The sequence below is a fragment of the Carcharodon carcharias genome, assembly GCF_017639515.1.
Source record: "Carcharodon carcharias isolate sCarCar2 chromosome 40 unlocalized genomic scaffold, sCarCar2.pri SUPER_40_unloc_6, whole genome shotgun sequence".
In the NCBI taxonomy this organism is placed as follows: Eukaryota; Metazoa; Chordata; class Chondrichthyes; order Lamniformes; family Lamnidae; genus Carcharodon; species Carcharodon carcharias.
In genome coordinates this window covers 1-25,419 of record NW_024470860.1, presented here as the reverse complement: position 1 = coordinate 25,419, position 25,419 = coordinate 1, and positions in this window count along the sequence as shown.

Below are 25,419 nucleotides of genomic sequence, written 5' to 3'. Positions count from 1 at the left end.
GGATATCGGTGTCCCGGGCGAGGGACTAGAAAGGGGATCTCGGTGTCCTGGGCGAGGGACAAGAAATGGGATCTCGGTGTCCGGGGTGAGAGACTAGAAAGGGGATCTCGGTGTCCTGGGCGAAAGACTAGAAAGGGTATCTCTGTCTCCTGGGCGGGAGACTGAAAAGGGGATCTTGGTGTCCTGGGCGAGAGACTAGAAACGCGATCTCGGTGTCCAGGGTGAGAGACTAGAAAGGGGATCTCGGTGTCCTGGGCGAGAGATTAGAAACGGGATCTCGGTGTCCTGGGCGAGAGACTAGAAACGGGATCTTGATGTCCTGTGCGAGAGACTAGAAAGGGGATCTCGGTGTCCTGGGCGAGAGACTAGAAAGGGGATCTCGGTCTCCTGGGCGAGAGACTAGAAGGGGGATCTGGGTGTCCGGTCGAGACACAAGAAAGGAGATCTCGGTGTCCAGGGCAAGAGACTAGAAAGGGGATCACGGTGTCCTGGGCGAGAGACTAGAAAGGGGACCTCGGTGTCCAGGCGAGAGACTAGAAAAGGGATCTCGGTGTCCTGGGTGAGAGTCTAGAAATGGGATCTCGGAGTCCGAGCGAGAGATTAGAAAGGGGATCTCTGTGTCCTGGGCGAGATACTGGAAAGGGGATCTCCGTCTCCTGGTCGACAGACTAGAAAGGGGATCTCAGTGTAACGGTGAGAGACTAGAAAGGGAACCTTGGTGTCCAGGGCGAGATACTAGAAATGGGATCTCGGTGTCCCGGGCGAGAAAATAGAAAGAGGATCTTGGTGTCCCGGCCGAGGGACTAGAAAGGGGATCTCGCTGTCCTGGGCGAGAGAGAAGAAATTTGATCTCGGTGTCTGGGGTGAGAGACTAGAAAGGAGATCTCGGTGTCCTGGTCGAGACTAGAAACGGGATCTCGGTGTACTCGTGTACTGGGCGAGAGACTGAAAAGGGCATCTTGGTGCACTGGGCCAGAGACTAGAAAGGGGATCTCGGTGTCCTGGGCGAGAGACTAGAAAGGGGATCTCGGTGTCCTGGGCGAGAGACTAGAAAGGAGATCTCGGTGTCCTGGGCGAGACTAGAAAGGGGATCTCGGTGTCCTGGGCGAGAGACTAGAAAGGGGATCTCGGTGTCCTGGGCGAGAGACTAGAAAGGGGATCTCGGTGTCCTGGGCGAGAGACTAGAAAGGGATATCGGTGTCCTGGGCGAGAGACTGAAAAGGGGATCTCGGTGTACTGGGCGAGAGACTGAAAAGGGGACCTCGGTGTACTGGGCGAGAGACTGAAAAGGGGATATCGGTGTACTGGGCGAGAGACTAGAAAGGGGATTTCAGTTTCGGGGTGAGAGACTAGAAAGGGGATCTCGGTCTCCTGGGCGAGAGACTAGAAGGGGGATCTGGGTGTCCGGTCGAGACACAAGAAAGGGGATCTCGGTGTCCAGGGCAAGAGACTAGAAAGGGGATCACGGTGTCCTGGGCGAGAGACTAGAAAGGGGACCTCGGTGTCCAGGCGAGAGACTAGAAAAGGGATCTCGGTGTCCTGGGTGAGAATCTAGAAATGGGATCTCGGAGTCCGAGCGAGAGATTAGAAAGGGGATCTCTGTGTCCTGGGCGAGATACTGGAAAGGGGATCTCCGTCTCCTGGTCGACAGACTAGAAAGGGGATCTCAGTGTACCGGTGAGAGACTAGAAAGGGAACCTCGGTGTCCAGGGCGAGATACTAGAAATGGGATCTCGGTGTCCCGGGCGAGAAAATAGAAAGAGGATCTTGGTGTCCAGGCCGAGGGACTAGAAAGGGGATCTCGCTGTCCTGGGCGAGAGAGAAGAAATTTGATCTCGGTGTCTGGGGTGAGAGACTAGAAAGGAGATCTCGGTGTCCTGGTCGAGACTAGAAACGGGATCTCGGTGTACTCGTGTACTGGGCGAGAGACTGAAAAGGGCATCTTGGTGCACTGGGCCAGAGACTAGAAAGGGGATCTCGGTGTCCTGGGCGAGAGACTAGAAAGGGGATCTCGGCGTCCTGGGCGAGAGACTCGAAAGGAGATCTCGGTGTCCTGGGCGAGACTAGAAACGGGATCTCGGTGTCCAGGGCGAGAGACTAGAAAGGGGATCTCGGTGTCCTGGGCGAGAGACTAGAAAGGGGATCACAGTGTCCTGGGCGAGAGACTAGAAAGGGATATCGGTGTCCTGGGCGAGAGACTGAAAAGGGGATCTCGGTGTACTGTGCGAGAGACTGAAAAGCGGACCTCGGTGTACTGGGCGAGAGACTGATAAGGGGATCTCGGTGTACTGGGGGAGAGACTAGAAAGGGGATTTCAGTTTCGGGGTGAGAGACTAGAAAGGGGATCTCGGTGTCCTGGGCGAGAGACTAGAAAGGGGATCTCGGTGTCCTGGGCGAGATACAAGAAAGGGGATCTCAGTCTCCTGGTCAAGAGACTAAAAAGGGCATCTCAGTGTACGGGTGAGAGACTAGAAAGGGAACCTCGGTGTCCCGGGTGAGATACTAGAAACGGGATCTCGGTGTCCCGGGCGAGAGAATAGAAAGGGGATATCGGTGTCCCGGGCGAGTGACTAGAAAGGGGATCTCGGTGTCCTGGGCGAGGGACAAGAAATGGGATCTCGGTGTCCGGGGTGAGAGACTAGAAAGGGGATCTCGGTGTCCTGGGCGAAAGACTAGAAAGGGTATCTCTGTCTCCTGGGCGGGAGACTGAAAAGGGGATCTTGGTGTCCTGGGCGAGAGACTAGAAACGCGATCTCGGTGTCCAGGGTGAGAGACTAGAAAGGGGATCTCGGTGTCCTGGGCGAGAGATTAGAAACGGGATCTCGGTGTCCTGGGCGAGAGACTAGAAACGGGATCTTGATGTCCTGTGCGAGAGACTAGAAAGGGGATCTCGGTGTCCTGGGCGAGAGACTAGAAAGGGGATCTCGGTCTCCTGGGCGAGAGACTAGAAGGGGGATCTGGGTGTCCGGTCGAGACACAAGAAAGGAGATCTCGGTGTCCAGGGCAAGAGACTAGAAAGGGGATCACGGTGTCCTGGGCGAGAGACTAGAAAGGGGACCTCGGTGTCCAGGCGAGAGACTAGAAAAGGGATCTCGGTGTCCTGGGTGAGAGTCTAGAAATGGGATCTCGGAGTCCGAGCGAGAGATTAGAAAGGGGATCTCTGTGTCCTGGGCGAGATACTGGAAAGGGGATCTCCGTCTCCTGGTCGACAGACTAGAAAGGGGATCTCAGTGTAACGGTGAGAGACTAGAAAGGGAACCTTGGTGTCCAGGGCGAGATACTAGAAATGGGATCTCGGTGTCCCGGGCGAGAAAATAGAAAGAGGATCTTGGTGTCCCGGCCGAGGGACTAGAAAGGGGATCTCGCTGTCCTGGGCGAGAGAGAAGAAATTTGATCTCGGTGTCTGGGGTGAGAGACTAGAAAGGAGATCTCGGTGTCCTGGTCGAGACTAGAAACGGGATCTCGGTGTACTCGTGTACTGGGCGAGAGACTGAAAAGGGCATCTTGGTGCACTGGGCCAGAGACTAGAAAGGGGATCTCGGTGTCCTGGGCGAGAGACTAGAAAGGGGATCTCGGTGTCCTGGGCGAGAGACTAGAAAGGAGATCTCGGTGTCCTGGGCGAGACTAGAAAGGGGATCTCGGTGTCCTGGGCGAGAGACTAGAAAGGGGATCTCGGTGTCCTGGGCGAGAGACTAGAAAGGGGATCTCGGTGTCCTGGGCGAGAGACTAGAAAGGGATATCGGTGTCCTGGGCGAGAGACTGAAAAGGGGATCTCGGTGTACTGGGCGAGAGACTGAAAAGGGGACCTCGGTGTACTGGGCGAGAGACTGAAAAGGGGATATCGGTGTACTGGGCGAGAGACTAGAAAGGGGATTTCAGTTTCGGGGTGAGAGACTAGAAAGGGGATCTCGGTGTCCTGGGCGAGAGACTAGAAAGGGGATCTTGGTGTCCTGGGTGAGAGACTAGAAAGGGGATCTTGGTGTCCAGGGCGAGAGACGAGATAGGTGATCTCGGTGTCCTGGGCGAGAGACTAGAAAGGGGATCTCGGAGACCTGGGCGACAGACTAGAATGGGGATCTCGGTGTCCTTGGCGAGAGATTAGAAACGGGATCTCGGTGTCCAGGGCGAGAGACTAGAAAGGGGATCTCGGTGTCCTGGGTGAGAGACATGAAAGGGGATCTCGGTTTCCTTTGCAAGGGTCTAGAAAGGGGATCTCGGTGTCCTGGGTGAGAGACTAGAAAGGGGATCTTGTTCTCCTGGGCGAGAGACTAGAAAGGGATCTTGTTCTCCTGGGCGAGAGACTAGAAAGGGATCTTGTTCTCCTGGGCGAGAGACTAGAAAGGGGATCTTGTTCTCCTGGGCGAGAGACTAGAAAAGGGATCTTGGTGTACTGGGCGAGAGACTAGAAAGGGCATCTCGGTGTTCTGGGCGGGAGACTAGAAAGGGGATCTCGGTGTACTGGGCGATAGACTAGAAAGGGGATCTCGGTGTCCTGGGCGAGAGACCAGAAAGGGGAACTCGGTCTCCGAGCGAGAAACTAGAAAGGAGATCTCGGTGTCCAGGGCAAGAGACTAGAAAGGGGATCACGGTGTCCTGGGCGAGAGACTAGAAAGGGGATCTCGGTGTCCTGGGCGAGAGACTAGAAGGGGGATCTCGGTGTCCGGTTGAGAGACAAGAAAGGGGATCTCGGTGTCCAGGGCAAGAGACTAGAAAGGGGATCACGGTGTCCTGGGCGAGAGACTAGAAAGGGGACCTCGGTGTCCAGACGAGAGACTAGAAAAGGGATCTCGGTGTCCTGGGTGAGAGACTAGAAAGGGGATCTCCGAGTCCGAGCGAGAAATTAGAAAGGGGATCTCTGTGTCCTGGGCGAGATACTAGAAAGGGGATGTCGGTCTCCTGGTCGACAGACTAGAAAGGGGATCTCAGTGTACCGGTGAGAGACTAGAAAGGGAACCTCGGTGTCCAGGGCGAGATACTAGAAACGGGATCTCGGTGTCCCGGGCGAGAGAATAGAAAGAGGATCTCGGTGTCCCGGGCGAGGGACTAGAAAGGGGATCTCGGTGTCCTGGGCGAGAGACAAGAAATGGGATCTCGGTGTCCGGGGTGAGAGACTATAAAGGGGATCACTGTGAACTGGGCGAGAGACTGAAAAGGGCATCTTGGTGCACTGGGCCAGAGACTAGAAAGAGGATCTCGGTGTCCCGGGCGAGAGACAAGAAAGGGCATCTTGGTGCACTGGGCCAGAGACTAGAAAGGGGACCTCGGTGTCCTGGGCGAGAGACTAGAAAGGGGATCTCGGTGTCCTGGGCGAGAGACTAGAAAGGGGATCTTGGTATCCTGGGTGAGAGACTAGAAAGGGGATCTCGGTGTCCAGGGCGAGAGACGAGATAGGTGATCTCGGTGTCCTGGGCGAGAGACTAGAAACAGGATCTTGGTGTCCTGGGTGAGAGACTAGAAAGGGGAACTCGGTGTCCAGGGCGAGAGACGAGATAGGTGATCTCGGTGTCCTGGGCGAGAGACTAGAAACAGGATCTCGGTGTCCTTGGCGAGAGACTAGAAACGGGATCACGGTGTCCAGGGCGAGAGACTAGAAAGGGGATCTCGGTGTCCTTGGCGAGAGACTAGAAAGGGGATCTTGGTGTCCTGGGAGAGAGACATGAAAGGGGATCTCGGTTTCCTTGGCAAGGGTCTAGAAAGGGGATCCCGGTGTCCTGGGCGATAGACTAGAAAGGGGATCTTGTTCTCCTGGGCGAGAGACTAGAAAGGGGATCTTGGTGAACTGGGCGAGAGACTAGAAAGGGCATCTCGGTGTCCTGGGCGAGAGACTAGAAAGGGGATCTCGGTGTACTGGGCAATAGACTAGAAAGGGGATCTCGGTGTCCTGGGCGAGAGACCAGAAAGGGGAACTCGGTCTCTGAGCGAGAAACTAGAAAGGGGATCTCGTCCTGGGCGAGAGACTATAAAGGGGATCTCGGTGTCCTTGGCGAGAGACTAGAAACGGGATCTCGGTGTCCAGGGCGAGAGACTAGAAAGGGGATCTCGGTGCCCTGGGCGAGAGACTAGAAAGGGGATCTTGGTGTCCTGGGCGAGAGACTACAAAGGGGATCTCGGTGTCCTGGGTGAGAGATTAGAAAGGGGATCTCGGTGTCCTGGGCGAGAGACTAGAAAGGGGATTTCGGTGTCCTGGGCGAGAGACTAGAAGGGGGATCTCGGTGTCCGGTCGAGAGACAAGAAAGGGGATCTCGGTGTCCAGGGCAAGAGACTAGAAAGGGGATCACGGTGTCCTGGGCGAGAGACTATAAAGGGGGCCTCGGTGTCCAGGCGAGAGATTACAAAGGGGATCTCTGTGTCCTGGGCGAGATACTAGAAAGGGGATCTCGGTCTCCTGGTCGACAGACTAGAAAGGGGATCTCAGTGTACCGGTGAGAGATAGAAAGGGAACCTCGGTGTCCTGGGCGAGATACTAGAAACGGGATCTCGGTGTCCTGGGCGAGAGACTAGAAAGGGATATCGGTGTCCTGGGCGAGAGACTGAAAAGGGGATCTCGGTGTACTGGGCGAGAGACTGAAAAGCGGACCTCGGTGTACTGGGCGAGAGACTGATAAGGGGATCTCGGTGTACTGGGGGAGAGACTAGAAAGGGGATTTCAGTTTCGGGGTGAGAGACTAGAAAGGGGATCTCGGTGTCCTGGGCGAGAGACTAGAAAGGGGATCTCGGTGTCCTGGGCGAGATACAAGAAAGGGGATCTCAGTCTCCTGGTCAAGAGACTAAAAAGGGCATCTCAGTGTACGGGTGAGAGACTAGAAAGGGAACCTCGGTGTCCCGGGTGAGATACTAGAAACGGGATCTCGGTGTCCCGGGCGAGAGAATAGAAAGGGGATATCGGTGTCCCGGGCGAGGGACTAGAAAGGGGATCTCGGTGTCCTGGGCGAGGGACAAGAAATGGGATCTCGGTGTCCGGGGTGAGAGACTAGAAAGGGGATCTCGGTGTCCTGGGCGAGAGACTAGAAAGGGTATCTCTGTCTCCTGGGCGGGAGACTGAAAAGGGGATCTTGGTGTCCTGGGCGAGAGACTAGAAACGCGATCTCGGTGTCCAGGGTGAGAGACTAGAAAGGGGATCTCGGTGTCCTGGGCGAGAGATTAGAAACGGGATCTCGGTGTCCTGGGCGAGAGACTAGAAACGGGATCTTGATGTCCTGTGCGAGAGACTAGAAAGGGGATCTCGGTGTCCTGGGCGAGAGACTAGAAAGGGGATCTCGGTCTCCTGGGCGAGAGACTAGAAGGGGGATCTGGGTGTCCGGTCGAGACACAAGAAAGGAGATCTCGGTGTCCAGGGCAAGAGACTAGAAAGGGGATCACGGTGTCCTGGGCGAGAGACTAGAAAGGGGACCTCGGTGTCCAGGCGAGAGACTAGAAAAGGGATCTCGGTGTCCTGGGTGAGAGTCTAGAAATGGGATCTCGGAGTCCGAGCGAGAGATTAGAAAGGGGATCTCTGTGTCCTGGGCGAGATACTGGAAAGGGGATCTCCGTCTCCTGGTCGACAGACTAGAAAGGGGATCTCAGTGTAACGGTGAGAGACTAGAAAGGGAACCTTGGTGTCCAGGGCGAGATACTAGAAATGGGATCTCGGTGTCCCGGGCGAGAAAATAGAAAGAGGATCTTGGTGTCCCGGCCGAGGGACTAGAAAGGGGATCTCGCTGTCCTGGGCGAGAGAGAAGAAATTTGATCTCGGTGTCTGGGGTGAGAGACTAGAAAGGAGATCTCGGTGTCCTGGTCGAGACTAGAAACGGGATCTCGGTGTACTCGTGTACTGGGCGAGAGACTGAAAAGGGCATCTTGGTGCACTGGGCCAGAGACTAGAAAGGGGATCTCGGTGTCCTGGGCGAGAGACTAGAAAGGGCATCTCGGTGTCCTGGGTGAGAGACTAGAAAGGAGATCTCGGTGTCCTGGGCGAGACTAGAAACGGGATCTCGGTGTCCTGGGCGAGAGACTAGAAAGGGGATCTCGGTGTCCTGGGCGAGAGACTAGAAAGGGGATCTCGGTGTCCTGGGCGAGAGACTAGAAAGGGATATCGGTGTCCTGGGCGAGAGACTGAAAAGGGGATCTCGGTGTACTGGGCGAGAGACTGAAAAGGGGACCTCGGTGTACTGGGCGAGAGACTGAAAAGGGGATATCGGTGTACTGGGCGAGAGACTAGAAAGGGGATTTCAGTTTCGGGGTGAGAGACTAGAAAGGGGATCTCGGTGTCCTGGGCGAGAGACTAGAAAGGGGATCTTGGTGTCCTGGGTGAGAGACTAGAAAGGGGATCTTGGTGTCCAGGGCGAGAGACGAGATAGGTGATCTCGGTGTCCTGGGCGAGAGACTAGAAAGGGGATCTCGGAGACCTGGGCGACAGACTAGAATGGGGATCTCGGTGTCCTTGGCGAGAGATTAGAAACGGGATCTCGGTGTCCAGGGCGAGAGACTAGAAAGGGGATCTCGGTGTCCTGGGTGAGAGACATGAAAGGGGATCTTGTTCTCCTGGGCGAGAGACTAGAAAGGGATCTTGTTCTCCTGGGCGAGAGACTAGAAAGGGATCTTGTTCTCCTGGGCGAGAGACTAGAAAGGGGATCTTGTTCTCCTGGGCGAGAGACTAGAAAAGGGATCTTGGTGTACTGGGCGAGAGACTAGAAAGGGCATCTCGGTGTTCTGGGCGGGAGACTAGAAAGGGGATCTCGGTGTACTGGGCGATAGACTAGAAAGGGGATCTCGGTGTCCTGGGCGAGAGACCAGAAAGGGGAACTCGGTCTCCGAGCGAGAAACTAGAAAGGAGATCTCGGTGTCCAGGGCAAGAGACTAGAAAGGGGATCACGGTGTCCTGGGCGAGAGACTAGAAAGGGGATCTCGGTGTCCTGGGCGAGAGACTAGAAGGGGGATCTCGGTGTCCGGTTGAGAGACAAGAAAGGGGATCTCGGTGTCCAGGGCAAGAGACTAGAAAGGGGATCACGGTGTCCTGGGCGAGAGACTAGAAAGGGGACCTCGGTGTCCAGACGAGAGACTAGAAAAGGGATCTCGGTGTCCTGGGTGAGAGACTAGAAAGGGGATCTCCGAGTCCGAGCGAGAAATTAGAAAGGGGATCTCTGTGTCCTGGGCGAGATACTAGAAAGGGGATGTCGGTCTCCTGGTCGACAGACTAGAAAGGGGATCTCAGTGTACCGGTGAGAGACTAGAAAGGGAACCTCGGTGTCCAGGGCGAGATACTAGAAACGGGATCTCGGTGTCCCGGGCGAGAGAATAGAAAGAGGATCTCGGTGTCCCGGGCGAGGGACTAGAAAGGGGATCTCGGTGTCCTGGGCGAGAGACAAGAAATGGGATCTCGGTGTCCGGGGTGAGAGACTATAAAGGGGATCACTGTGAACTGGGCGAGAGACTGAAAAGGGCATCTTGGTGCACTGGGCCAGAGACTAGAAAGAGGATCTCGGTGTCCCGGGCGAGAGACAAGAAAGGGCATCTTGGTGCACTGGGCCAGAGACTAGAAAGGGGACCTCGGTGTCCTGGGCGAGAGACTAGAAAGGGGATCTCGGTGTCCTGGGCGAGAGACTAGAAAGGGGATCTTGGTATCCTGGGTGAGAGACTAGAAAGGGGATCTCGGTGTCCAGGGCGAGAGACGAGATAGGTGATCTCGGTGTCCTGGGCGAGAGACTAGAAACAGGATCTTGGTGTCCTGGGTGAGAGACTAGAAAGGGGAACTCGGTGTCCAGGGCGAGAGACGAGATAGGTGATCTCGGTGTCCTGGGCGAGAGACTAGAAACAGGATCTCGGTGTCCTTGGCGAGAGACTAGAAACGGGATCACGGTGTCCAGGGCGAGAGACTAGAAAGGGGATCTCGGTGTCCTTGGCGAGAGACTAGAAAGGGGATCTTGGTGTCCTGGGTGAGAGACATGAAAGGGGATCTCGGTTTCCTTGGCAAGGGTCTAGAAAGGGGATCCCGGTGTCCTGGGCGATAGACTAGAAAGGGGATCTTGTTCTCCTGGGCGAGAGACTAGAAAGGGGATCTTGGTGAACTGGGCGAGAGACTAGAAAGGGCATCTCGGTGTCCTGGGCGAGAGACTAGAAAGGGGATCTCGGTGTACTGGGCAATAGACTAGAAAGGGGATCTCGGTGTCCTGGGCGAGAGACCAGAAAGGGGAACTCGGTCTCTGAGCGAGAAACTAGAAAGGGGATCTCGTCCTGGGCGAGAGACTAGAAAGGGGATCTCGGTGTCCTTGGCGAGAGACTAGAAACGGGATCTCGGTGTCCAGGGCGAGAGACTAGAAAGGGGATCTCGGTGCCCTGGGCGAGAGACTAGAAAGGGGATCTTGGTGTCCTGGGCGAGAGACTACAAAGGGGATCTCGGTGTCCTGGGTGAGAGATTAGAAAGGGGATCTCGGTGTCCTGGGCGAGAGACTAGAAAGGGGATTTCGGTGTCCTGGGCGAGAGACTAGAAGGGGGATCTCGGTGTCCGGTCGAGAGACAAGAAAGGGGATCTCGGTGTCCAGGGCAAGAGACTAGAAAGGGGATCACGGTGTCCTGGGCGAGAGACTATAAAGGGGGCCTCGGTGTCCAGGCGAGAGATTACAAAGGGGATCTCTGTGTCCTGGGCGAGATACTAGAAAGGGGATCTCGGTCTCCTGGTCGACAGACTAGAAAGGGGATCTCAGTGTACCGGTGAGAGATAGAAAGGGAACCTCGGTGTCCTGGGCGAGATACTAGAAACGGGATCTCGGTGTCCTGGGCGAGAGACTAGAAAGGGATATCGGTGTCCTGGGCGAGAGACTGAAAAGGGGATCTCGGTGTACTGGGCGAGAGACTGAAAAGCGGACCTCGGTGTACTGGGCGAGAGACTGATAAGGGGATCTCGGTGTACTGGGGGAGAGACTAGAAAGGGGATTTCAGTTTCGGGGTGAGAGACTAGAAAGGGGATCTCGGTGTCCTGGGCGAGAGACTAGAAAGGGGATCTCGGTGTCCTGGGCGAGATACAAGAAAGGGGATCTCAGTCTCCTGGTCAAGAGACTAAAAAGGGCATCTCAGTGTACGGGTGAGAGACTAGAAAGGGAACCTCGGTGTCCCGGGTGAGATACTAGAAACGGGATCTCGGTGTCCCGGGCGAGAGAATAGAAAGGGGATATCGGTGTCCCGGGCGAGGGACTAGAAAGGGGATCTCGGTGTCCTGGGCGAGGGACAAGAAATGGGATCTCGGTGTCCGGGGTGAGAGACTAGAAAGGGGATCTCGGTGTCCTGGGCGAGAGACTAGAAAGGGTATCTCTGTCTCCTGGGCGGGAGACTGAAAAGGGGATCTTGGTGTCCTGGGCGAGAGACTAGAAACGCGATCTCGGTGTCCAGGGTGAGAGACTAGAAAGGGGATCTCGGTGTCCTGGGCGAGAGATTAGAAACGGGATCTCGGTGTCCTGGGCGAGAGACTAGAAACGGGATCTTGATGTCCTGTGCGAGAGACTAGAAAGGGGATCTCGGTGTCCTGGGCGAGAGACTAGAAAGGGGATCTCGGTCTCCTGGGCGAGAGACTAGAAGGGGGATCTGGGTGTCCGGTCGAGACACAAGAAAGGAGATCTCGGTGTCCAGGGCAAGAGACTAGAAAGGGGATCACGGTGTCCTGGGCGAGAGACTAGAAAGGGGACCTCGGTGTCCAGGCGAGAGACTAGAAAAGGGATCTCGGTGTCCTGGGTGAGAGTCTAGAAATGGGATCTCGGAGTCCGAGCGAGAGATTAGAAAGGGGATCTCTGTGTCCTGGGCGAGATACTGGAAAGGGGATCTCCGTCTCCTGGTCGACAGACTAGAAAGGGGATCTCAGTGTAACGGTGAGAGACTAGAAAGGGAACCTTGGTGTCCAGGGCGAGATACTAGAAATGGGATCTCGGTGTCCCGGGCGAGAAAATAGAAAGAGGATCTTGGTGTCCCGGCCGAGGGACTAGAAAGGGGATCTCGCTGTCCTGGGCGAGAGAGAAGAAATTTGATCTCGGTGTCTGGGGTGAGAGACTAGAAAGGAGATCTCGGTGTCCTGGTCGAGACTAGAAACGGGATCTCGGTGTACTCGTGTACTGGGCGAGAGACTGAAAAGGGCATCTTGGTGCACTGGGCCAGAGACTAGAAAGGGGATCTCGGTGTCCTGGGCGAGAGACTAGAAAGGGGATCTCGGTGTCCTGGGCGAGAGACTAGAAAGGAGATCTCGGTGTCCTGGGCGAGACTAGAAAGGGGATCTCGGTGTCCTGGGCGAGAGACTAGAAAGGGGATCTCGGTGTCCTGGGCGAGAGACTAGAAAGGGGATCTCGGTGTCCTGGGCGAGAGACTAGAAAGGGATATCGGTGTCCTGGGCGAGAGACTGAAAAGGGGATCTCGGTGTACTGGGCGAGAGACTGAAAAGGGGACCTCGGTGTACTGGGCGAGAGACTGAAAAGGGGATATCGGTGTACTGGGCGAGAGACTAGAAAGGGGATTTCAGTTTCGGGGTGAGAGACTAGAAAGGGGATCTCGGTGTCCTGGGCGAGAGACTAGAAAGGGGATCTTGGTGTCCTGGGTGAGAGACTAGAAAGGGGATCTTGGTGTCCAGGGCGAGAGACGAGATAGGTGATCTCGGTGTCCTGGGCGAGAGACTAGAAAGGGGATCTCGGAGACCTGGGCGACAGACTAGAATGGGGATCTCGGTGTCCTTGGCGAGAGATTAGAAACGGGATCTCGGTGTCCAGGGCGAGAGACTAGAAAGGGGATCTCGGTGTCCTGGGTGAGAGACATGAAAGGGGATCTCGGTTTCCTTTGCAAGGGTCTAGAAAGGGGATCTCGGTGTCCTGGGTGAGAGACTAGAAAGGGGATCTTGTTCTCCTGGGCGAGAGACTAGAAAGGGATCTTGTTCTCCTGGGCGAGAGACTAGAAAGGGATCTTGTTCTCCTGGGCGAGAGACTAGAAAGGGGATCTTGTTCTCCTGGGCGAGAGACTAGAAAAGGGATCTTGGTGTACTGGGCGAGAGACTAGAAAGGGCATCTCGGTGTTCTGGGCGGGAGACTAGAAAGGGGATCTCGGTGTACTGGGCGATAGACTAGAAAGGGGATCTCGGTGTCCTGGGCGAGAGACCAGAAAGGGGAACTCGGTCTCCGAGCGAGAAACTAGAAAGGAGATCTCGGTGTCCAGGGCAAGAGACTAGAAAGGGGATCACGGTGTCCTGGGCGAGAGACTAGAAAGGGGATCTCGGTGTCCTGGGCGAGAGACTAGAAGGGGGATCTCGGTGTCCGGTTGAGAGACAAGAAAGGGGATCTCGGTGTCCAGGGCAAGAGACTAGAAAGGGGATCACGGTGTCCTGGGCGAGAGACTAGAAAGGGGACCTCGGTGTCCAGACGAGAGACTAGAAAAGGGATCTCGGTGTCCTGGGTGAGAGACTAGAAAGGGGATCTCCGAGTCCGAGCGAGAAATTAGAAAGGGGATCTCTGTGTCCTGGGCGAGATACTAGAAAGGGGATGTCGGTCTCCTGGTCGACAGACTAGAAAGGGGATCTCAGTGTACCGGTGAGAGACTAGAAAGGGAACCTCGGTGTCCAGGGCGAGATACTAGAAACGGGATCTCGGTGTCCCGGGCGAGAGAATAGAAAGAGGATCTCGGTGTCCCGGGCGAGGGACTAGAAAGGGGATCTCGGTGTCCTGGGCGAGAGACAAGAAATGGGATCTCGGTGTCCGGGGTGAGAGACTATAAAGGGGATCACTGTGAACTGGGCGAGAGACTGAAAAGGGCATCTTGGTGCACTGGGCCAGAGACTAGAAAGAGGATCTCGGTGTCCCGGGCGAGAGACAAGAAAGTGCATCTTGGTGCACTGGGCCAGAGACTAGAAAGGGGACCTCGGTGTCCTGGGCGAGAGACTAGAAAGGGGATCTCGGTGTCCTGGGCGAGAGACTAGAAAGGGGATCTTGGTATCCTGGGTGAGAGACTAGAAAGGGGATCTCGGTGTCCAGGGCGAGAGACGAGATAGGTGATCTCGGTGTCCTGGGCGAGAGACTAGAAACAGGATCTTGGTGTCCTGGGTGAGAGACTAGAAAGGGGAACTCGGTGTCCAGGGCGAGAGACGAGATAGGTGATCTCGGTGTCCTGGGCGAGAGACTAGAAACAGGATCTCGGTGTCCTTGGCGAGAGACTAGAAACGGGATCACGGTGTCCAGGGCGAGAGACTAGAAAGGGGATCTCGGTGTCCTTGGCGAGAGACTAGAAAGGGGATCTTGGTGTCCTGGGTGAGAGACATGAAAGGGGATCTCGGTTTCCTTGGCAAGGGTCTAGAAAGGGGATCCCGGTGTCCTGGGCGATAGACTAGAAAGGGGATCTTGTTCTCCTGGGCGAGAGACTAGAAAGGGGATCTTGGTGAACTGGGCGAGAGACTAGAAAGGGCATCTCGGTGTCCTGGGCGAGAGACTAGAAAGGGGATCTCGGTGTACTGGGCAATAGACTAGAAAGGGGATCTCGGTGTCCTGGGCGAGAGACCAGAAAGGGGAACTCGGTCTCTGAGCGAGAAACTAGAAAGGGGATCTGGTCCTGGGCGAGAGACTATAAAGGGGATCTCGGTGTCCTTGGCGAGAGACTAGAAACGGGATCTCGGTGTCCAGGGCGAGAGACTAGAAAGGGGATCTCGGTGTCCTGGGCGAGAGACTAGAAAGGGGATCTTGGTGTCCTGGGCGAGAGACTACAAAGGGGATCTCGGTGTCCTGGGTGAGAGATTAGAAAGGGGATCTCGGTGTCCTGGGCGAGAGACTAGAAAGGGGATTTCGGTGTCCTGGGCGAGAGACTAGAAGGGGGATCTCGGTGTCCGGTCGAGAGACAAGAAAGGGGATCTCGGTGTCCAGGGCAAGAGACTAGAAAGGGGATCACGGTGTCCTGGGCGAGAGACTATAAAGGGGGCCTCGGTGTCCAGGCGAGAGATTACAAAGGGGATCTCTGTGTCCTGGGCGAGATACTAGAAAGGGGATCTCGGTCTCCTGGTCGACAGACTAGAAAGGGGATCTCAGTGTACCGGTGAGAGATAGAAAGGGAACCTCGGTGTCCTGGGCGAGATACTAGAAACGGGATCTCGGTGTCCCGGGCGAGAGAATAGAAAGGGGAACGCAGTCTCCTGGGCGAGGGACTAGAAAGGGGATCTCGGTGTCCTGGGCGAGAGACAAGAAATGCGATCTCGGTGTCCGGGGTGAGAGACTAGAAAGGGGATCACCGTGTACTGGGCGAGAGACTGAAAAGGGCATCTTGGTGCACTGGGCCAGAGACTAGAAAGGGGATCTCGGTGTCCTGGGCGAGAGACTAGAAAGGGGATCTCGGTGTCCTGGGCGAGAGACTGAAAAGGGGATCTCGGTGTACTGGGCAAGAGACTAGACAGGGGATCTCAGTGTACTGGGCGAGAGACTAGAAAGGGGATTTCAGTGGCGGGGTGAGACACTAGAAAGGGGATCTCAGTGTCCTGGGCGAGACTAGAAAGGGGATCTTGGTGTCCTGGGCGAGAGACTGGAAAGGGGATCTCGGTGTCCAGGGCGAGAGATGAGATAGGCGATCTCGGTGTCCTGTGCGAGAGACTAGAAAGGGGATCTCGGAGTCTGGGCGAGAGACTAGAAAGGGGATATCTGTGTCCTGGGTGAGATACTAGAAAGGGGATCTCGGTCTCCTGGTCGAGAGACTAGAAAGGGGATCTCAGTGTACGGGTGAGAGACTAGAAAGGGGATCTCTGTGTCCCGGGCGAGATAATAGAAACGGGATCTCGGTGTCCCGGGCGAGAGACAATAGAATGGGGATATCGTCGTCCCGGGCGAGGGACTAGAAAGGGGATCTCGGTGTCCTGGGCGAGAGACAAGAAATGGGATCTCGGTGTCCGGGGTGAGAGACTAGAAAGGGGATCTCGGTGTCCAGGGCGAGAGACTAGAAAGGGGATCTCGGTGTCCTGGGCGAGAGAATACAAAGAGGATCTCGGTGTCCCGGGCGAGGGACTATAAAGGGGATCTCGGTGTCCTGGGCGAGAGACAAGAAATGGGATCTCGGTGTCCGGGGTGAGAGACTATAAAGGGGATCACCGTGTACTGGGCGAGAGACTGAAAAGGGCATCTTGCTGCACTGGGCCAGAGACTATAAAGGGGATCTCGGTGTCCTGGGCGAGAGACTAGAAAGGGGATCTCGGTGTCCTGGGCGAGAGACTAGAAAGGGGATCACCGTGTACTGGGCGAGAGACTGAAAAGGGCATCTTGGTGCACTGGGCCAGAGACTAGAAAGGGGATCTCGGTGTCCTGGGCGAGAGACTAGAAAGGAGATCTCGGTGTCCTGGGCGAGACTGGAAACGGGATCTCGGTGTCCAGGGCGAGAGACTAGAAAGGGGATCTCGGTGTCCTGGGCGAGAGACTAGAAAGGGGATCACGGTGTCCTGGGCGAGAGACTAGAAAGGGGATCTCGGTGTCCTGGGCGAGAGACTAGAAAGGGGATCTCGGTGTCCTGGGCAAGAGACGAGAAAGGGGATCTCGGTGTCCTGGGTGAGAGACTAGAAAGGGATATCGGTGTCCTGGGCGAGAGACTGAAAAGGGGATCTCGGTGTACTGGGCGAGAGACTGAAAAGGGGATCTCGGTGTACTGGGCGAGAGACTAGAAAGGGTATCTTGGTGTCCTGGGTGAGAGACTAGAAAGGGGATCTTGGTGTCCAGGGCGAGAGACGAGATAGGTGATCTCGGTGTCCTGGGCGAGAGACTAGAAAGGGGATCTCGGAGACCTGGGCGACAGACTAGAAAGGGGATCTCAGTGTCCTTGGCGAGAGATTAGAAACGGGATCTCGGTGTCCAGGGCGAGAGACTAGAAAGGGGATCTCGGTGTCCTTGGCGAGAGACTAGAAAGGGGATCTCGGTGTCCTGGGTGAGAGACATGAAAGGGGATCTCGGTTTCCTTTGCAAGGGTCTAGAAAGGGGATCTCGGTGTCCTGGGTGAGAGACTAGAAAGGGGATCTTGTTCTCCTGGGCGAGAGACTAGAAAGGGATCTTGTTCTCCTGGGCGAGAGACTAGAAAGGGATCTTGTTCTCCTGGGCGAGAGACTAGAAAGGGGATCTTGTTCTCCTGGGCGAGAGACTAGAAAAGGGATCTTGGTGTACTGGGCGAGAGACTAGAAAGGGCATCTCGGTGTTCTGGGCGAGAGACTAGAAAGGGGATCTCGGTGTACTGGGCGATAGACTAGAAAGGGGATCTCGGTGTCCTGGGCGAGAGACCAGAAAGGGGAACTCGGTCTCCGAGCGAGAAACTAGAAAGGAGATCTCGGTGTCCAGGGCAAGAGACTAGAAAGGGGATCACGGTGTCCTGGGCGAGAGACTAGAAAGGGGATCTCGGTGTCCTGGGCGAGAGACTAGAAGGGGGATCTCGGTGTCCGGTTGAGAGACAAGAAAGGGGATCTCGGTGTCCAGGGCAAGAGACTAGAAAGGGGATCACGGTGTCCTGGGCGAGAGACTAGAAAGGGGACCTCGGTGTCCAGACGAGAGACTAGAAAAGGGATCTCGGTGTCCTGGGTGAGAGACTAGAAAGGGGATCTCCGAGTCCGAGCGAGAAATTAGAAAGGGGATCTCTGTGTCCTGGGCGAGATACTAGAAAGGGGATCTCGGTCTCCTGGTCGACAGACTAGAAAGGGGATCTCAGTGTACCGGTGAGAGACTAGAAAGGGAACCTCGGTGTCCAGGGCGAGATACTAGAAACGGGATCTCGGTGTCCCGGGCGAGAGAATAGAAAGAGGATCTCGGTGTCCCGGGCGAGGGACTAGAAAGGGGATCTCGGTGTCCTGGGCGAGAGACAAGAAATGGGATCTCGGTGTCCGGGGTGAGAGACTATAAAGGGGATCACTGTGAACTGGGCGAGAGACTGAAAAGGGCATCTTGGTGCACTAGGCCAGAGACTAGAAAGAGGATCTCGGTGTCCCGGGCGAGAGACAAGAAAGGGCATCTTGGTGCACTGGGCCAGAGACTAGAAAGGGGATCTCGGTGTCCTGGGCGAGAGACTAGAAAGGGGATCTCGGTGTCCTGGGCGAGAGACTAGAAAGGGGATCTTGGTATCCTGGGTGAGAGACTAGAAAGGGGATCTCGGTGTCCAGGGCGAGAGACGAGATAGGTGATCTCGGTGTCCTGGGCGAGAGACTAGAAACAGGATCTTGGTGTCCTGGGTGAGAGACTAGAAAGGGGAACTCGGTGTCCAGGGCGAGAGACGAGATAGGTGATCTCGGTGTCCTGGGCGAGAGACTAGAAACAGGATCTCGGTGTCCTTGGCGAGAGACTAGAAACGGGATCTCGGTGTCCAGGGCGAGAGACTAGAAAGGGGATCTCGGTGTCCTTGGCGAGAGACTAGAAAGGGGATCTTGGTGTCCTGGGTGAGAGACATGAAAGGGGATCTCGGTTTCCTTGGCAAGGGTCTAGAAAGGGGATCCCGGTGTCCTGGGCGAGAGACTAGAAAGGGGATCTTGTTCTCCTGGGCGAGAGACTAGAAAGGGGATCTTGGTGAACTGGGCGAGAGACTAGAAAGGGCATCTCGGTGTCCTGGGCGAGAGACTAGAAAGGGGATCTCGGTGTACTGGGCAATAGACTAGAAAGGGGATCTCGGTGTCCTGGGCGAGAGACCAGAAAGGGGAACTCGGTCTCTGAGCGAGAAACTAGAAAGGGGATCTCGTCCTGGGCGAGAGACTAGAAAGGGGATCTCGGTGTCCTTGGCGAGAGACTAGAAACGGGATCTCGGTGTCCAGGGCGAGAGACTAGAAAGGGGATCTCGGTGTCCTGGGCGAGAGACTAGAAAGGGGATCTTGGTGTCCTGGGCGAGAGACTACAAAGGGGATCTCGGTGTCCTGGGTGAGAGATTAGAAAGGGGATCTCGGTGTCCTGGGCGAGAGACTAGAAAGGGGATCTCGGTGTCCTGGGCGAGAGACTAGAAGGGGGATCTCGGTGTCCGGTCGAGAGACAAGAAAGGGGATCTCGGTGTCCAGGGCAAGAGACTAGAAAGGGGATCACGGTGTCCTGGGCGAGAGACTATAAAGGGGGCCTCGGTGTCCAGGCGAGAGATTACAAAGGGGATCTCTGTGTCCTGGGCGAGATACTAGAAAGGGGATCTCGGTCTCCTGGTCGACAGACTAGAAAGGGGATCTCAGTGTACCGGTGAGAGATAGAAAGGGAACCTCGGTGTCCTGGGCGAGATACTAGAAACGGGATCTCGGTGTCCCGGGCGAGAGAATAGAAAGGGGATCTCGGTCTCCTGGGCGAGGGACTAGAAAGGGGATCTCGGTGTCCTGGGCGAGAGACAAGAAATGCGATCTCGGTGTCCGGGGTGAGAGACTAGAAAGGGGATCACCGTGTACTGGGCGAGAGACTGAAAAGGGCATCTTGGTGCACTGGGCCAGAGACTAGAAAGGGGATCTCGGTGTCCTGGGCGAGAGACTAGAAAGGGGATCTCAGTGTCCTGGGCGAGAGACTGAAAAGGGGATCTCGGTGTACTGGGCAAGAGACTAGACAGGGGATCTCAGTGTACTGGGCGAGAGACTAGAAAGGGGATTTCAGTGGCGGGGTGAGACACTAGAAAGGGGATCTCAGTGTCCTGGGCGAGACTAGAAAGGGGATCTTGGTGTCCTGGGCGAGAGACTGGAAAGGGGATCTCGGTGTCCAGGGCGAGAGATGAGATAGGCGATCTCGGTGTCCTGTGCGAGAGACTAGAAAGGGGATCTCGGAGTCTGGGGGAGAGACTAGAAAGGGGATATCTGTGTCCTGGGCGAGATACTAGAAAGGGGATCTCGGTCTCCTGGTCGAGAGACTAGAAAGGGGATCTCAGTGTACGGGTGAGAGACTAGAAAGGGGATCTCTGTGTCCCGGGCGAGATAATAGAAACGGGATCTCGGTGTCCCGGGCGAGAGACAATAGAATGGGGATATCGTCGTCCCGGGCGAGGGACTAGAAAGGGGATCTCGGTGTCCTGGGCGAGAGACAAGAAATGGGATCTCGGTGTCCGGGGTGAGAGACTAGAAAGGGGATCTCGGTGTCCAGGGCGAGAGACTAGAAAGGGGATCTCGGTGTCCTGGGCGAGAGAATAGAAAGAGGATCTCGGTGTCCCGGGCGAGGGACTATAAAGGGGATCTCGGTGTCCTGGGCGAGAGACAAGAAATGGGATCTCGGTGTCCGGGGTGAGAGACTATAAAGGGGATCACCGTGTACTGGGCGAGAGACTGAAAAGGGCATCTTGCTGCACTGGGCCAGAGACTATAAAGGGGATCTCGGTGTCCTGGGCGAGAGACTAGAAAGGGGATCTCGGTGTCCTGGGCGAGAGACTAGAAAGGGGATCTTGGTGTCCTGGGTGAGAGACATGAAAGGGGATCTCGGTTTCCTTGGCAAGGGTCTAGAAAGGGGATCCCGGTGTCCTGGGCGATAGACTAGAAAGGGGATCTTGTTCTCCTGGGCGAGAGACTAGAAAGGGGATCTTGGTGAACTGGGCGAGAGACTAGAAAGGGCATCTCGGTGTCCTGGGCGAGAGACTAGAAAGGGGATCTCGGTGTACTGGGCAATAGACTAGAAAGGGGATCTCGGTGTCCTGGGCGAGAGACCAGAAAGGGGAACTCGGTCTCTGAGCGAGAAACTAGAAAGGGGATCTCGTCCTGGGCGAGAGACTATAAAGGGGATCTCGGTGTCCTTGGCGAGAGACTAGAAACGGGATCTCGGTGTCCAGGGCGAGAGACTAGAAAGGGGATCTCGGTGCCCTGGGCGAGAGACTAGAAAGGGGATCTTGGTGTCCTGGGCGAGAGACTACAAAGGGGATCTCGGTGTCCTGGGTGAGAGATTAGAAAGGGGATCTCGGTGTCCTGGGCGAGAGACTAGAAAGGGGATTTCGGTGTCCTGGGCGAGAGACTAGAAGGGGGATCTCGGTGTCCGGTCGAGAGACAAGAAAGGGGATCTCGGTGTCCAGGGCAAGAGACTAGAAAGGGGATCACGGTGTCCTGGGCGAGAGACTATAAAGGGGGCCTCGGTGTCCAGGCGAGAGATTACAAAGGGGATCTCTGTGTCCTGGGCGAGATACTAGAAAGGGGATCTCGGTCTCCTGGTCGACAGACTAGAAAGGGGATCTCAGTGTACCGGTGAGAGATAGAAAGGGAACCTCGGTGTCCTGGGCGAGATACTAGAAACGGGATCTCGGTGTCCTGGGCGAGAGACTAGAAAGGGATATCGGTGTCCTGGGCGAGAGACTGAAAAGGGGATCTCGGTGTACTGGGCGAGAGACTGAAAAGCGGACCTCGGTGTACTGGGCGAGAGACTGATAAGGGGATCTCGGTGTACTGGGGGAGAGACTAGAAAGGGGATTTCAGTTTCGGGGTGAGAGACTAGAAAGGGGATCTCGGTGTCCTGGGCGAGAGACTAGAAAGGGGATCTCGGTGTCCTGGGCGAGATACAAGAAAGGGGATCTCAGTCTCCTGGTCAAGAGACTAAAAAGGGCATCTCAGTGTACGGGTGAGAGACTAGAAAGGGAACCTCGGTGTCCCGGGTGAGATACTAGAAACGGGATCTCGGTGTCCCGGGCGAGAGAATAGAAAGGGGATATCGGTGTCCCGGGCGAGGGACTAGAAAGGGGATCTCGGTGTCCTGGGCGAGGGACAAGAAATGGGATCTCGGTGTCCGGGGTGAGAGACTAGAAAGGGGATCTCGGTGTCCTGGGCGAGAGACTAGAAAGGGTATCTCTGTCTCCTGGGCGGGAGACTGAAAAGGGGATCTTGGTGTCCTGGGCGAGAGACTAGAAACGCGATCTCGGTGTCCAGGGTGAGAGACTAGAAAGGGGATCTCGGTGTCCTGGGCGAGAGATTAGAAACGGGATCTCGGTGTCCTGGGCGAGAGACTAGAAACGGGATCTTGATGTCCTGTGCGAGAGACTAGAAAGGGGATCTCGGTGTCCTGGGCGAGAGACTAGAAAGGGGATCTCGGTCTCCTGGGCGAGAGACTAGAAGGGGGATCTGGGTGTCCGGTCGAGACACAAGAAAGGAGATCTCGGTGTCCAGGGCAAGAGACTAGAAAGGGGATCACGGTGTCCTGGGCGAGAGACTAGAAAGGGGACCTCGGTGTCCAGGCGAGAGACTAGAAAAGGGATCTCGGTGTCCTGGGTGAGAGTCTAGAAATGGGATCTCGGAGTCCGAGCGAGAGATTAGAAAGGGGATCTCTGTGTCCTGGGCGAGATACTGGAAAGGGGATCTCCGTCTCCTGGTCGACAGACTAGAAAGGGGATCTCAGTGTAACGGTGAGAGACTAGAAAGGGAACCTTGGTGTCCAGGGCGAGATACTAGAAATGGGATCTCGGTGTCCCGGGCGAGAAAATAGAAAGAGGATCTTGGTGTCCCGGCCGAGGGACTAGAAAGGGGATCTCGCTGTCCTGGGCGAGAGAGAAGAAATTTGATCTCGGTGTCTGGGGTGAGAGACTAGAAAGGAGATCTCGGTGTCCTGGTCGAGACTAGAAACGGGATCTCGGTGTACTCGTGTACTGGGCGAGAGACTGAAAAGGGCATCTTGGTGCACTGGGCCAGAGACTAGAAAGGGGATCTCGGTGTCCTGGGCGAGAGACTAGAAAGGGGATCTCGGTGTCCTGGGCGAGAGACTAGAAAGGAGATCTCGGTGTCCTGGGCGAGACTAGAAAGGGGATCTCGGTGTCCTGGGCGAGAGACTAGAAAGGGGATCTCGGTGTCCTGGGCGAGAGACTAGAAAGGGGATCTCGGTGTCCTGGGCGAGAGACTAGAAAGGGATATCGGTGTCCTGGGCGAGAGACTGAAAAGGGGATCTCGGTGTACTGGGCGAGAGACTGAAAAGGGGACCTCGGTGTACTGGGCGAGAGACTGAAAAGGGGATATCGGTGTACTGGGCGAGAGACTAGAAAGGGGATTTCAGTTTCGGGGTGAGAGACTAGAAAGGGGATCTCGGTGTCCTGGGCGAGAGACTAGAAAGGGGATCTTGGTGTCCTGGGTGAGAGACTAGAAAGGGGATCTTGGTGTCCAGGGCGAGAGACGAGATAGGTGATCTCGGTGTCCTGGGCGAGAGACTAGAAAGGGGATCTCGGAGACCTGGGCGACAGACTAGAATGGGGATCTCGGTGTCCTTGGCGAGAGATTAGAAACGGGATCTCGGTGTCCAGGGCGAGAGACTAGAAAGGGGATCTCGGTGTCCTGGGTGAGAGACATGAAAGGGGATCTCGGTTTCCTTTGCAAGGGTCTAGAAAGGGGATCTCGGTGTCCTGGGTGAGAGACTAGAAAGGGGATCTTGTTCTCCTGGGCGAGAGACTAGAAAGGGATCTTGTTCTCCTGGGCGAGAGACTAGAAAGGGATCTTGTTCTCCTGGGCGAGAGACTAGAAAGGGGATCTTGTTCTCCTGGGCGAGAGACTAGAAAAGGGATCTTGGTGTACTGGGCGAGAGACTAGAAAGGGCATCTCGGTGTTCTGGGCGGGAGACTAGAAAGGGGATCTCGGTGTACTGGGCGATAGACTAGAAAGGGGATCTCGGTGTCCTGGGCGAGAGACCAGAAAGGGGAACTCGGTCTCCGAGCGAGAAACTAGAAAGGAGATCTCGGTGTCCAGGGCAAGAGACTAGAAAGGGGATCACGGTGTCCTGGGCGAGAGACTAGAAAGGGGATCTCGGTGTCCTGGGCGAGAGACTAGAAGGGGGATCTCGGTGTCCGGTTGAGAGACAAGAAAGGGGATCTCGGTGTCCAGGGCAAGAGACTAGAAAGGGGATCACGGTGTCCTGGGCGAGAGACTAGAAAGGGGACCTCGGTGTCCAGACGAGAGACTAGAAAAGGGATCTCGGTGTCCTGGGTGAGAGACTAGAAAGGGGATCTCCGAGTCCGAGCGAGAAATTAGAAAGGGGATCTCTGTGTCCTGGGCGAGATACTAGAAAGGGGATGTCGGTCTCCTGGTCGACAGACTAGAAAGGGGATCTCAGTGTACCGGTGAGAGACTAGAAAGGGAACCTCGGTGTCCAGGGCGAGATACTAGAAACGGGATCTCGGTGTCCCGGGCGAGAGAATAGAAAGAGGATCTCGGTGTCCCGGGCGAGGGACTAGAAAGGGGATCTCGGTGTCCTGGGCGAGAGACAAGAAATGGGATCTCGGTGTCCGGGGTGAGAGACTATAAAGGGGATCACTGTGAACTGGGCGAGAGACTGAAAAGGGCATCTTGGTGCACTGGGCCAGAGACTAGAAAGAGGATCTCGGTGTCCCGGGCGAGAGACAAGAAAGGGCATCTTGGTGCACTGGGCCAGAGACTAGAAAGGGGACCTCGGTGTCCTGGGCGAGAGACTAGAAAGGGGATCTCGGTGTCCTGGGCGAGAGACTAGAAAGGGGATCTTGGTATCCTGGGTGAGAGACTAGAAAGGGGATCTCGGTGTCCAGGGCGAGAGACGAGATAGGTGATCTCGGTGTCCTGGGCGAGAGACTAGAAACAGGATCTTGGTGTCCTGGGTGAGAGACTAGAAAGGGGAACTCGGTGTCCAGGGCGAGAGACGAGATAGGTGATCTCGGTGTCCTGGGCGAGAGACTAGAAACAGGATCTCGGTGTCCTTGGCGAGAGACTAGAAACGGGATCACGGTGTCCAGGGCGAGAGACTAGAAAGGGGATCTCGGTGTCCTTGGCGAGAGACTAGAAAGGGGATCTTGGTGTCCTGGGTGAGAGACATGAAAGGGGATCTCGGTTTCCTTGGCAAGGGTCTAGAAAGGGGATCCCGGTGTCCTGGGCGATAGACTAGAAAGGGGATCTTGTTCTCCTGGGCGAGAGACTAGAAAGGGGATCTTGGTGAACTGGGCGAGAGACTAGAAAGGGCATCTCGGTGTCCTGGGCGAGAGACTAGAAAGGGGATCTCGGTGTACTGGGCAATAGACTAGAAAGGGGATCTCGGTGTCCTGGGCGAGAGACCAGAAAGGGGAACTCGGTCTCTGAGCGAGAAACTAGAAAGGGGATCTCGTCCTGGGCGAGAGACTAGAAAGGGGATCTCGGTGTCCTTGGCGAGAGACTAGAAACGGGATCTCGGTGTCCAGGGCGAGAGACTAGAAAGGGGATCTCGGTGCCCTGGGCGAGAGACTAGAAAGGGGATCTTGGTGTCCTGGGCGAGAGACTACAAAGGGGATCTCGGTGTCCTGGGTGAGAGATTAGAAAGGGGATCTCGGTGTCCTGGGCGAGAGACTAGAAAGGGGATTTCGGTGTCCTGGGCGAGAGACTAGAAGGGGGATCTCGGTGTCCGGTCGAGAGACAAGAAAGGGGATCTCGGTGTCCAGGGCAAGAGACTAGAAAGGGGATCACGGTGTCCTGGGCGAGAGACTATAAAGGGGGCCTCGGTGTCCAGGCGAGAGATTACAAAGGGGATCTCTGTGTCCTGGGCGAGATACTAGAAAGGGGATCTCGGTCTCCTGGTCGACAGACTAGAA